Below are 15,693 nucleotides of genomic sequence, written 5' to 3'. Positions count from 1 at the left end.
TATTATTATTATTCGCAATGTGTAAGGAGGATGATAGAAAAGAAAAAATTGCAGAAAACGTCGACGATGATGGTGATGGTGGCGGCAGCGGCGGCGGTGATGATAGTAATAATAATAATAGTATACATCTGCGCGAGTGGAAAAAAATAAAAGAGTAAAAAAAGATACGCCGTGCCACTACAGACTGTCCGGGGTCAAGGATCCGCGGTGCGCACATGTGGGGTCGTCAAAGATGGGCATACGGCGGTTTTTGCGGTCGCACGCATCCCGATATGTAGGACAGACGGACGGAGAGAACGGTTTCCGTGTCCGTTGTCTGCATCTTTGATAAACTGCGCACGTATGCGTTATAGTATCCAGCGCGCCGTACAGGAGACTCTTTTGCGCTAAACCCACCAGCCCCGGCTACCCAATCAACACGTCGCACATACACACCCACCTTGAGTCGTCGACCGGGGAAACCATATAATAATAATAATATTTATAAGTAGCTTCAATCTTCATATATATGTATACAAACCAAGGACGTAGGCAACCCGTGAACACATTCGCAAAGGCTGACGATGTTAAAAATTTCACACGATTCGGATTAAAGTCGCCCTTTTTGTTTTGCCTATTATTGTTTTCTAAAAGATTTGTATTTTAAAATATAACGTACCCGAAAAATAAAATAAAAACGATTTCATTCTTAAACAAATATTTTATCCTGCACATTCATTATACAGGGGAGAAAGTATGGTGATTAAAGTAGGCTATTATTAATATCGGCCACACTATTAGATCCAGAAACCCCGATCTGGAATCAGATTGTGAATACGATGTTTTAAAAAAAAATCTATATTATCTTATACAAATAATGTAAGGTTAGTAAGGGTTTTCTGACACTCAGCTTCTAAAATTTTTTTTATAAAATTACGTGTTAAATTATCACTAGGAGTTATATTTATTTAATACCGTGAGAAAGAGTGTTGTCGTATTTCAATCAAATTAAATCGTAAAACGATCATCATCCACCCTTTGCACCGATCGCAAGTGACTCTGCGTGGTACTTGTAGACTTAATAAGTACAAATAAGTTATACGATTTATATACATTTATATCAAATACCTGCACCTTAAAAGGTATCGAAGGAATTTTGCACGAGTATATTATATTATATATATACTTACGATATATCTACGTCATATATGTATATGTATTATATATACGTGATCGGACAAGAGTCGTACGTCCGCGTAGGAATTTATGAAGATTCTTGTATTTGCGCATGGCAGAGGCGGACTGGCATGATCTCTGAAGTCGAGACAACGTATTTCATCCAAATATATATATATTGTATTAGTTAATACAAAATAAATAAATATTATCATATTTTATCCTACACCGTGCAGTATAAAAGTCATCACTGCATTAATATTTCATGTGATTTATTTTTATATATTAATGCATATCATATTTTGCATTTTATTTTTATGTAAAGTTATTTTGTTTGCATATATATATATATATATATACATTATATATTAAGCCCACGCAGATATTATGTACACCATACGCGCGTACACAGTGCGTAAAATAATATATTATATAGTAGCGAACAAAAATACATTTCTGTCGGGATAAAACTTATATTATGCAAATGTTATTGAAATTTAATTTAAAGATGTTTGAAACTAAAAATAACCAAAATTTCATCATGGTGTAATGCTAGTTGTTTAGTCTAGTTGTTTAATAAACAAAAACATAGAGAAAATTAATTAGAAAATTAATTTTTTTTTTGTTCTGTTTATAGTTCAGCCAATCGGCGTGTGGGGACTTCACAACACGACGTTAAAAGTCAAAAGTGCTTTGAAATTGATGTGCAGAGCCAAAGGCAACCCGATGCCTGCTCTGCAGTGGTTCAAAGACGGCGTACCGATTTTAGTAGGCAGGCGAAGGATTCAATACAAAAAGTAAATATATCACCGAGTGCAAATGCCTGCAATATTATAACTACTCCGTGTTATTCCAGGAAAAGATCCATGCTTGTGATACCAAAGGTGAGGCCAGAAGACGCAGGCAAGTATGAGTGCAGAGGTACCGGAGTCCAAACCGGCCATGTGGCTATTACGTCCGCCCAAGTCATAGTTAATTCCAAACCGGACAACAGTAAGTATAGTATATACATCAATCGGGCAATACGTTTATAAATAATTATAATACATAGCAGCTATCATATAGTTCCCAGCTGTAATACTTTTGTTTTATACAATTCAACGTTTTTACTTGGATTAAGCCGAGAAAAAAATTATGTTTTAAATTTTATTTTTGTACCAATACAGTTTAATACGTCAAATCGAAATAGATAGTTTAATTTGTTACGGCTACGCTAAATATGTTATTAAAATTACAATGATGTTTAAAATACATTCAATTAAGTATTACTCTCTCTCTCTCTCTTTTGTGTGTGAGTGTGTATTTATACACAATTTAAATAATCTAACTATAAAAAAATAACATCAACAACATACTTTGCATCTAAAAAACAATAAAGAAATTAACATGGTTTATTAAAAATATACAGAAAAAGAACCGGTACAATAGAGTTTAGATTACATAGAACTAACTAAACAAGTTTAACCATTTATTTTTATTTTAACCATTCATTTTCAATTTCATATGATTTGATTATTTATGAAAGGGGTCAAGTCCAAAATTTAAGACTTAACTACCAAAACTTGGCATTATATTTATATACATAAACTGAATTTTCAAATAATCAACATATACTTACAATCAAATATCAATAAATTTAATTTCTTTTAAAATTAAATGATGATCCGTTTAAAGTTACAGAACATATTATTTTGTTTTATATAAAAAAAAAAAAAGTTATTTTCTAAAAAATCACGAATTTTTATCTTTCATAAACAAACGATTCATTTTTTTTCTCCTTAATATTGACGGAGACCAGCTAAGTGGATTAAAAAATGTGGGTAGTAATTACATTATGTTTTAGAATTAAATATGTAGTAGCTAATCGTGAGTTACTATACATAGTTTGCACTTAGTACAATATAATACGTAAATATAAATATACAAGTATTATAATATGATCGATCGTTTTTAAAAGACAGTTTTTATTTTATTGATATAATATACGAACGGATAATAATTGATTCAATTAAAAATGTTCTTAGTAAATATAATACAATTTATCGTTTATATAGTGAATTTCTATTGTTTAAAATCAAAAGTTAAAACAAACGAAACATTATTGTGTTATAAAATAGTCTATTAAAACTTTCATAGAACTAATGAAGTACTCATATGTCTTGTGATGATCTTTTATATTGTATCTACGGCGACCCGTACAAATTATCGTTTCCTATACAAGAGAAGTCTCACAATCATTTTCTGTTTTAATTCATATTCAATCGATTTTCACACAGCTGCTGTAATTAATATATTCACAAAATATAAAACAATTCGTTAGAGATATATTTTAGGTGAATAACACTATTTTTATTGATTGTAAAAAATATGCAACTGATTTTTATCGGTCATATCCTTAAGAATATTAAGAATACATCAAAATTTCTTTGAACAATTTTTTCGGTTGGCGTTATACCAGATTACATAATATTACGTATACGTGTGAGTGTATATACTCACACTACGACAATGCGTGGATGAAAATGGGGCTACTCGTTTTATTAGAAAATAATTTTTAAGATAAATTAAAATGTTATTGTCAAAAAAGTGAAATAAAATTAAAAAAAGAAACAACAACAACAACAACAACGAATTCCTACCGCTAACGACCCAATTTCCACAAGTCCCAAATGATAGTGTAAACGCTAAATAAACACACTACCTCCGTATTGTGACTGTGTGTGAGTGAGTGTGTGTGTGTCCGACGGTGCCGCGGGGCCCCCCGCGCAGGTCGAAAGGCGGCGACGGGAGGCGCACACGCACACACACACACACATACACTGGTCTGACTCGTATCACGTGTGGTCGCCGATCGCGGTGGCCGTTCTCTCTCGCGCGCGCGAGAGCACAACACACACACACACACACACACACCATCTGCTCGATGTGTTTCAATCAATGTGAACTCGTACGTGCTCAAGTCCACTCTCGATATACTAATAAGCAATAACGTGTGTAGGTACCTCCTATATAGTTATGTATATATATATTACGCATATACGACGATTATATTGTGTGCAGACAACACTGAATATTACGAGGTATATACCTGCGGTGTATTACAGCTGATATGATTTTATTTAAAAGCCAATCGTGTTTTCGATCAATATTCGTGTTTCCGAAAAAAAAACAAATATGCAATACTTAAGCACATTTTTGACCATAACAGCTGGCTAATACGTAATGCATACGTTATCCGACGAAAAAAGAGATACTACCTACCACGCGTGTACATATATATTCAATGAATACTTTTTTGCTTGCCAACTCAAAAAACTATATAGTGAGTCTGTGCAGAAATACACCGAATTTGGAAATTACTCTGAAGCCTATAAATATCTAAAATGTTCGTGCTGCAATTTTAATTTTACCAAATTTCTTATACCTACTTTGTTATTTTGAAAAGCTATTATTTAAATAATAAATTATAAATATCACCTTAAATTAACTATTACAATACAAGGTTTAAAAAAAAACCAACAGTCTTAGATAACTTACAGTTTACTATACAAACGTACCGAATAGGTAGGAAATTAACCGAATTAACGAATACTAAAATCTTTTAGCAAAAATATCAGTCTGGGGCGAATAATAGGTTGTCTAGATGAGTTTTTCTTAACTTTTGTGTTATGGTCACACACTGTTAAAATATTTCATGTATAGCGACACACAATAAAAAATTAAAAATAATAGCGGTAATAACTATTTAATATTTTATTTTAATTACAGTTATATAAAATAATATGTTGATGACTGATAACTTATTTTTAATCATCATATAAATTATATTAAATATTTAAAAGTTTTTGCAAATCTCCCAAAAAATGTTTGTATATTTTGTATCAAATAATATACTTCGTGATAGGTTTGAATTTATTCAACGATACACTAGTTGAAAAATACTAGTATAGGTAATCTCATACCTACATAAATAGACTTCTTTATCACTTTTGAATTATCTAAATACTATTCCAACCCTAGTCCTCACATCATATATACTACTTAAATATCTTCGCTATGGAAATTGATTCGATACCAAAATATAGACGATAATATTATTGCTTGATGCCAGTATTATAATATGCCTAACTAGCTGACGATGTCTCGAGATTTTTCAGCAGCTACGAGTAATGTTTTCGTGTTTAAACTCCGACCACCGAGACTCGTTAAGCCCCGTCGTTATAAATAGTATGCGATTGGGTTCTTATTATATCCCCTCGAGCGGAATCCTACCTGGTCTATGCATGTATATATATATATATATAAATAATATACTATATAGCGACTGACGGTCGTCTTCACCCGTTAATATTATAGAGGTAGTATTTGTAACGTCTCATTCGAAAAGGGTTGCAAACCACTAATTAACTTTATGATTAAATTTATGTGTGGGAATTATTTGTGTGATCATACGGCGGCGACGTCGTTTAAATATATAAATAGATTTTTTCTTTTTACTTTACCGGCCTCGGAACCGAGCCTGAACTATTTTTTCCATCGTAATAATATTGTATTAATGTCGTCGACATCGTGACGTCGTCGTTATTTATTACTCAAGCCACTTTCTCATAGATCCGGTGTTATTATAATATCAGACTATATTATATTATGTTTACGCCATGAATTTCGATAAAATTACAATCGAAAAATCCACCCAACCGGTACTTTAATATAATAGCCAACACAAATACGCATAACGTCTATTTCATTGGCCAAACTCCTTAATATCATTATGTTAATCGTAAACGATTTTAATTTGGCTAACCCAATTACCAAACTCAGCATTATAAAATTATTATAATAACATTTATAATTTATGAAAATATACCAAATTATTTCATATAATTTCATACAACTGATGCAATATTATAATATTCAATGTTAATTATAGACTGCATACTTGTAAATTACCGATTCGTTTTCTTTGGTTAAAAATACAAAAACCAAAAAAAAAAACTTTTATCAAGGCGTTAACCTGCACAGAAAATGCTCAAACATGCTACCTAAACAGCACCGAATTTTTGTTCAATGAGTATAATGAATGGGGAGTGGCTGTAGACTAGAACTAAGAATATAGATCGTAAAAAAATTGAAGGCATTGTTTACCGAAATAATGAACGTTCTGATATTGAGGTACTTAACGTGTAGAATAACTAATATAATAACGTTAATAATATACATGTAGGGTGATTCCAACAAGCATGTGTATCCCCATTTTTTCTTATGATAATGAATTAATTCAAATTATGATTTTTGGAATATTTTAAATATCTTTAAATACCATAAGAACATATTTTTAAATTATTGAGGTTTTTTTTTTTTGTACCACTTAAAAAGAGTTCTGTGACAATATAAAATTGTGTTTTTCATATGAAAAACATCTTTTTTAAAGTGAATTGTTTGAAAATATTTATGTACCTAATTCAAAATTCAAGCGAATAGATTTTTAGATTTCTTATTAAATGTATCAAGTATAATAATTACTAAAATTTTAAAATCACTATCAATCGTAAACCTACCGTTTTTAGTACACAAATTTTAACAACTCGCAGTAAAAGAATTGGATTTTGATTTGAAAAACAGAAGTTCGTACCATCACGGGAAACTCCTCGAGTATTTAGCACAAACAAATCTCAATAATTCGAAAATATACGATCATTAGATAGATGCGATATTCCAAAAATCAGATATTGAATAAATGCATTATTAGATAAAAAAAAAAAAAGCGTGCTCAGCAAGAATCGCCTCTCAAAAAACTAAGCTATCTCACTCGTGTACAACGTAATTTTAAATATTAATATACGAACGGCGAGGAAATGAAAATAAAATTAAAAATCGGCGTTAAAAAAAGATAAAACGTAAACGAACGCGTCGTCAACGAAAAATAAAAATGTAGAAAAGTGTCTGCTGGGGTCGTCGCCGTACTGCAGAGGACTGCGTGCGGTGCGTCGTGCGTGTGTAGCGCGGCGGCGCGCGCGCGTGTGCGGGTGTGCGTGAGGCGGCGACGGCGGCGGCGGTGGCCCAGCGCGGCGGCAGACATACAGGCGAGATTCAATAATGTAAACAATCCATCAGAAAGGCGGCGGCGGTCGGCGCGCGACGGTAATTGGGTTATCCTCGGGCTGTTTGCGTGCTGGGCAGAGAGTCGGCGGCTTCGGCTGCGGCGGGCGCCCGGTTTTTAGAACCGTTTAGAACGCGCGGCCGCGTACCCCACCGCACCCGAGCCGGGTGTGCGGTGTACTATACGTACGTATTCGCCGTGTGTGCTCTCGCATTTTTTTATAATATTATCATTATTATTATTAAATTGTTGTGATTTTTATTCTCTCGTTATAATAATATTATTATGTGCGTCTGGACAGCTTAAGCTTTGCGATTACATTAATTTTTAATACGGCGATATACAGGCAAAAAGTATATTTAAGTATAGGCAAAGTTATGAACATTTTTTTTTATATATATATATCATTTAAAGTGCACGTCGTTTTAAATGATTTTTGTTTTATATTATATAATACGTACGGATTAATAATAATAAAATAAATAAAATGGATATAATATAATACGCTTAATTGAACAGATCTGTTGTATTAGATGCCCGTTACAACAGAATATTCAAATGTAGAAAAGTTGATAAAAAATTAATTTGAGATGATAATATTTTACGTTCAGAACGTTAAGCTTGATATTAAAAGTTCCCAAATAATATATTTAACCTTAAAAGTCAAGGTAAATTGAAAAAAAACATTAACTTCGCCAAATTAAACACAAGATAATTAATTTTTTTACCGCCATCACTAAGTCACACTGTAGTGATTATGCAACTTTCAAATTTTTTAAATTACAAATTAAATTTTATCCTGTTATATTCCTTCTTATTGCACTCTATAATTTTTTAGGCAAATCATATGCCTTATAAGTCTAATAAGCTTATAAGCTATAATAAGTCATTTATTTGTTTAACTTTTGCATTAACATACTGATAATATTTAACTTTTTTCAATGGAAAATGAATTAATCTAATTAAATTGTATTTATGAAAAACTACAAAATTAAACGACTAGTTCAGTAATATTTAAAAAAAAAATTAAATTTTCAACTAATTAATGCCTAACTTTGAAAATAATATACTCAATGAATTATGTTATTAGGCATCGAAAAAAAAAATATAATTTTATTGATGTTTACATAATATTATCATATTGAAAACGTAAATATACGCACGAGTCGTAAACAAATTATAGGAAATAAATAAGACCTCAGTAGTCATCCTCGTGTTTGTAGATAAAATCACCTGACCATAATCAATCATATTATATTATATGACGTGCTTATAGCCTCATAACCGGTTTTCTAATGGAAATGAAACATTTCGTATCTACTCCCATTTAAATTATTACTAGACATTTTTTCGGTTTAGGATAATATTATACGATAATAATATGATTGTTTCGTCGGCAAATATTATTATGATAGTAATAAATAACATACCTACATTATATATCTCGTACAACTACAGACGTCCAATTAAGACGACATTTCGTCCATTTGGCAGTCGGCTCTAATAATAACAGACTTTATTGGCTGTTTCGGTTCCTGATATCGTCCGGAGACGTTGTCGCGATATTGCGATACTTTCGAAACAAGTAAAATCGCCACGAAACGACGACGTGAGCAACGCGCGGACATCATAATTACAGACCGGTGCGCACGAATAACGCCCAAAACCAATGGGTTTTCAGTGCACGCACACGACGACGACCACCCGCTCGCCATGGTTTATGGGGGGTGAAGGGGATAAGTGATGATCGAACTCAGTAATATCGTTGTATTATTATTATTATTATTATTATTATTATTACCATGTGCCCAAACGACTTAATCATTTTCTCGAATTCTATTTATACGATAAAATAAACTTTTCGAAATCATCATGAATCTCAGTAGTTTAAAAACTGCACCATATCGTGCTGAGCGAACCAGTCTGCGAGGGCATCTGTCAGAGGAAATCTGCACGAATAGTCCAATGGATGACTAGAATAAATAATTTTGGGTAATGCGATTCAATTACGCGTGGAAACGTACATAATTGTATAAACGCTTTCACCTGACAAATACAATTCGGCTTAGTGTTTCTCTGGACACGATAACCAATAGCTATTACAACTTTATTAATGGTGATAGATCATCAGTGATGCAACAAGAATGTATATTATAGTTTCTTTTGGTGTATCCAACTAACTAAAATTTATTTTCCTTATATTAGTTTTTGTATTAACATACATTTAAATTTAGATAAAACAGATGAAACATTACAATAATTATTTATTTCTTAGGTTAATGAAAAAAAAATAATAAATAATGTTAATTTAAATTGTTTTTATCAACAAATTACTATTTTACAAGATGGGGGGTCTGGGCCCGGAATCAACCCGCTTCGGTGTGCCATTCAATATGATGTATCTATTATTATCCAAGTGTACCTAATGGTTGTGTTTGACGAAACATTTTGTGATTCTAAATCGTTTTCTTTCTATTTATAGTTATACATAGATTTACGTAAACGTAATTGTTAAAATACGTTAACACTCACAACAATAATTAATTTATGAATGAGAAAACTATTATTGGTGTTTAAGATGTAATTGTTTCATCGACCACTATCAAGTAACAAAATATTGTTTTTTCGTTATAGTAATAAATATAATCCGATTTGGTTTTCACTCAGCCATATACTCGTAAATATACAATTTATGCACAAAATATACGTTGTTACTAGATATTAAAAAGCATATCTTTCAGCTCTAAATATTTTCAATGATTTATAACTAACATGTAAAAATTATATTTTTAATTCATCTTATCAACGAGAGCTTATAATATAAGCTATGGTCTATGAGTCTTGATACTACACCTATGGTTATAATACTTTGATATCAACAATAAGTTGCCTAGTCAGCTATATTTAATATGAACATGAAGGTATACTATTATATTTGGTTCTATTTAAATTTAAGGTTTTATAAAAATAAAATAAATCGAAACGAATAATAGTTTTTAATTTGTGCGTAATAAATCGGTAAAGCACGATTGAGCATAAAACGATTGAGCATAGACCTTTTTAGCAACACGATTGAGCATAGAATATTTTATGCGATGTTGCCAAATTCACGTTGCCAAAATTTTGTAATTTATTATTTTCACGTATTACGTATTACACCAATTATTATTATATCTGACGCGAGCCGTGAGCCGAGCTCCTCAGCTTTATCGAAAATGTTATCGATAAATAAACTAGTTCCGTATCAAATATTTAGCATCGGGGGAAAATATAAGATAATTAAGATTCAATTCCAAAATTATTATAGAATTAATATCAGTGTTCGATCACCTATAGTCGTGTTTAGTGCGTTTCGTATAAGTGCGTTTATAGTTTCTATTTATAAATATTTTGATTTTATTATTTTCATAAGTCATAACTATTATTATTATTATTTTATTATTATCAAACAGATCTATGTACTATATTATATTTTGAATTATTATAATTATTTAAATACATTTTTTTTGTATAATACATTTCAAAATTAAAAATGGCAACATTGCAGAGTTTTTTATGCTCAATCGTGTTGGTTTTCTTTTGTATTTCAATTTCCTTTGATGCGCCGACAATTTATGCTCAATCGTGTCGCAAAAAAGGTGTTTTATGCTCAATCGTGTCGTAGCCTAATAAATACTGATTTAAACCTATTTCGACAAATATAATAGGTAAATTTAAAATATAATTATTTTTTACCTAGACTAAATAAGTATTAATTAACATGAAATTAAGTTACAAATGCAAATTAAAGTACTGTTATGGTACGATTTTGGTACAACTATTAATTTATTATAAATTATTATTCAATTTTTCGTCGGTGTAAAGCGCCTATTATTATAAACTATAAAAAATCGTTATAAATTGCCGTCGTCGTTAATGTTAATATTAGAAAAATAAAATTAGGTAAGTTTAGAATAAAAATATGAACGTTATTATAATCGATAAGTAGGTAATACAATTTTAACTTAATATATTCTTCTTATAAGTTATAACAGCATAAAACTACGAAAAATTATAGTTATTTAAGTAGCCAAATAACTGGTATTAATATTCTTTTTTATTTTATTTATCGGGTGATATTTTACTTTTTAAAAGTAAAAATATTTATTTTATTTTTTTTGCGCGACAAGCGAAAATAATCCTTACGGCTCACTGGCTATTGACCTTATATTGTGTACGATTATTACACGCGTTAAAATAATAACACTTAATAATACATTATTATTTATTTGTTATTATTAGTTTCTGCGTATATTTTTTCCTACTTCGTTTTATTTTTTTTTTATTGTCTACTTCTACTGCGGATCAAAATAATCCTTTAGTTCGAATGCACTTCTACAACTTCCTATATAGTACCTTTAAACGAGTATAAATATATTATTTGCTTTTTAGAAAACATGTGAGATTGCCAATTCACTTATTTAGTAATGTACCTACCTATGCATTATACATATTAATTATTTTTGTAGACTATAAAAAAAACTTTATTTATCCTTTAAACGATGCAATTATTTATTCTCTGTACGTCTAAATAGCTTAACGATTATAACGATTATCATTAGTAAACATAATAAAAATATCAATTTTAATTAATTTACCCCTATTTGGGGTAAATATTTTATAGAATTTTCCAACGACATAAATAATAAATACCCAGCGTAAAATATTAAAGTGACGAATGCGAACAGTTTTAACAGTTTGATAATGACACGTTTAATTTTATTTGTGTTGTGAGTATAGTATTTTTTCTAAAAATACATTTTCCAATAAAAAGTACCTTTGTTCCAAAATCTTGCGTGTAAATGTAACTACCACATTTTAAATATAGGTACGAAGTCTATGAACATATGTAGTATTTACTTAGTTAAGCTGCTGTTTAGAATTACAAATAGGTATTTGAACTTTTTGATTCCTTAAATACATCTTTTAAGGCTTAGGTAACGTATAAAAATAGTAAAAATTGACTTAATAAAAAGTACCAAAGAGCAATTGTTAATTGGATAATATTATGTAACAATGTACATTAACATGTAAATAGGAATACTGTATAAATAAGTATAATATATTGTATGCTAACTAAAATCTTTTGGGATAACACTCCTTCTATCCGTACAAAAATATATTATATCAGAAAAAAAAACTTAATATTTTCAATTTCACATGTTAAATAATTATATTAGGTATTAAAAAAACGAACGTTTACACATCAATTTTAAATGTGATTTTTCCTATAATAAGTTTTATAATCAGGACGCTTTTGCAAATGCCATAAAAATCCATATTAGTTCGTTAACAAATCTAATAACATTGAAAAGTATGTCACGGTAAAAGTGCGTTTTGCCAAAACGTTATTTTCAAAAGCATGTACGACGCAACAGCAGATGTTTACAATACAAAATTTCCTTGCTGCATATATAGCAATGCAATCTTATTGTTTTTTTTCATTTCATATTTTACGATTGCGTTATTATATAACCATGTATTTCATTCGTTTTACAGCGACAGCCCTGTGGCCGTTGGTCGGCGGTCCCTGTCCAGCAGATCTCGTATATTGTCTGAACGGGGGCACTTGTACGTTTTACGAAACCATCGGAGAGCTCGTTTGCCAGTGAGTAAAACATACAGTTTATTAAGCAGGTTTACAATATTGTAAAGTATATACACATTTTTATAGCGCATTATTGTAATACCATTACAATATTATGGTATTATGTGTGCATGTGAATATTTTAATAATAATATAAGTAATTTTATTGCATTAGACTTTCAAAAATCAAATTTTGAACTGCGATAAAATCGGCGCTTTTTAAATTTCAGGTGCGCCGAAGGCTTCAAGGGTCAACGGTGTGAAAACAAAGACATTGTTAACAAAAGCAGTATGTATGCCCCGTCTTTGACTTATTTCTGTAAACTAGGCTTGTCTGGATCCTATTATTGTTAGGTTTATAATATTATATATGCAAATTTAATTTAATATATACATATTAATGTATATTATATATATATATATACATATATATTATTTTTTTTAAATTATCGAAATTTATTCAAAATTTTTACCAAAGATTTTTTTTTAAATTTAGTAAAATTTTTTTCTGGGCCAAAAGTGTTTTAATCAAAGTAATTTTTTTATGTACATAATATACCATTTGTATATTATTTATAAATTTTTTTTTTATCAAAAATTATTTATTATTATTATTATTATTATTATTATTATGATTATGATTATTATTATTATTATTATTATTATTATTATTATTATTATTATTATAATTATTATTTTGGATCACTTACATCTAGTCACAACTCCTATATGAATTTTACTTACGTGTAAAATTGAAACAAATTCACGAATAATTTTGCGGATTATAATTATTATTTTTTAATTTATTTATTTATACTTTATTAATTATTTATTTTTGATAATACTTTATTGTGTAAATAAAATGACTTGTACAGTATTCTGATAAAAAAAAACGGTGAACAGTCTTTTTATTTCGCTTGGTTATTATTATTATTTATTATTATTATTATTATTATTATTAATATTATTATTATTTTTACGAATTCTTTTTTTGGTACGTTTGTGTGGTATAAGCTTCCTATATTCTTTGCCAAGTTATACTGCGATACAGTTACCGAGGAACGAAACAAATTTATATAATTTTTTTAGCCAACGATCAACCGCTGCATTATGTTTTATTTTCGCTTTTTACCCCTTTTTCGGAAGTGGCGGGTGAATGATGTGTAAAAAAACTATTTATCCCAACAATTGTTACGTACATTTTACACATGAACTGGACGAGTCATTTGAATCGCTCCCAAACACACAAAAGGTAAAGTTATTATTAAAAAAAAAAAAAAAAAAAAAAAAAAAAAAAAACAAAAAAAAAACAAAACAAAAAAAAAATACAAACAAATACCGATTATTAACAATATTATTTTAATTTTGCTTTTAATAACATAACTATATATTTTTACTAACGCAATTTAGGGTTCACATCATTAGTAGCTTCTACTAACACGGGATTTTATAATAACACAAACTCACAAAAACTTAACTTTAAACTTTGTTGACAATATCGATAAGCGTTATAAATTATTTATATGATACCTTCAAACTACAATTGATACATGACAATTAGTTGGAAATTTAATTTAAATGATACAGACTGGACATATCGTAACTAAGTATATTATACAAATATAATTATAATTTTATTTTACCTAACCCAAATGTATTAAAATATAATTTAAAAAAAAAATAAATATACTATTATTATTATTATTATGATTATTTTGAAATTGAAAGTAATAATATTAATCACAGTATACGAAAAACGATTCTGAACTGAGCCTCTAAATAGTTTTCAAATATTAAATTATCATTTATCATTATTACGAGTAAATATTTTAAATTGTTATATATTGCGTAAACTTTATAAGAAAACTACCTTTTTTTTTGAAACTTTATAAATTTATAAAAAAAAATCATGTTAATTCAATTTTACATAAAAAATTAAAAAGTACAATTAATTTACAAATTATGGACTCGTACAAATTTTATAGCAATAAGTTTTTTCAGTATTTAATTTTTTAATTAAATGTTGTCATACACAATACTATCGTTAAAACTTTTTAGATATATTTTATACAAATTTAAATATTTATTAAAAACAGTTGATATACAAGTTTTATATTTTTAAACTATAAAAGAAAAAAATGTATGGTATTATAAAACTTTTAAAACACTTCTACAATCTTTTCAGATACGTTTAACCTAAAAATTAAAGTTTTCATAATAGTAATAATATTGTGAACTTTTATTGAATTCTTCAAGGTTTTGTTCAGAATCGTTAAATTTCAAATAAAAAATGTATTTCTTTAATTTTTTTTCTTTGCATAATTAAATTAATTTTTTATCACTTATTAGTTTTCAATACAAAATACTTTAAATATTGCATATTTTATTAAATACCTTTTATGGTCTCCGGGGGTTTCTTATTCATTATTAATCATATTATACGATTGATTTCAATAGCTCTATTATTGTTATTTGCTCGTCGAAATTGTTCACAAATTACTATATAAACTAAAGAAGAACGACGTAATACACAATTAACAGCGTATTATGTTCTTAGTACATTATATTATCGATGTATTGTTTATTTTTTATAAATAGACATTATACCGATCATTATTGTTTAATGTTTTTTGCAGTTTGATCGTATACAGTACACGGTGGGGGTGTGGATTTTTGTTTGCAGATTCAAAACAGAAAAAGAAACAAAACACCATTAGAAACGATACGAATAATTTCAGCTAGTGAGACGTCGATGCAATGCTATTATATCGGTAAGTAAATCGTGGTAACGCGGTCTTGACCACGATAATCT

General features: G+C 29.1%; 1 pseudogene; it reads left to right on the top strand.

Moving 5' to 3' along the window:
- The window catches only part of LOC112595890, a 68,341-nt pseudogene extending 52,695 nt beyond the window's left edge, over positions 1–15,646 (top strand).
- Positions 15,647–15,693: the final 47 nt, after the last annotated feature.

This window comes from Melanaphis sacchari, unplaced genomic scaffold, assembly GCF_002803265.2.
Source record: "Melanaphis sacchari strain LSU unplaced genomic scaffold, SCAv2.0 Contig2_pilon_pilon, whole genome shotgun sequence".
In the NCBI taxonomy this organism is placed as follows: Eukaryota; Metazoa; Arthropoda; class Insecta; order Hemiptera; family Aphididae; genus Melanaphis; species Melanaphis sacchari.
Note: the sequence above shows the minus strand (reverse complement) of the source record. Positions and strands in the feature narration are given on the sequence as shown.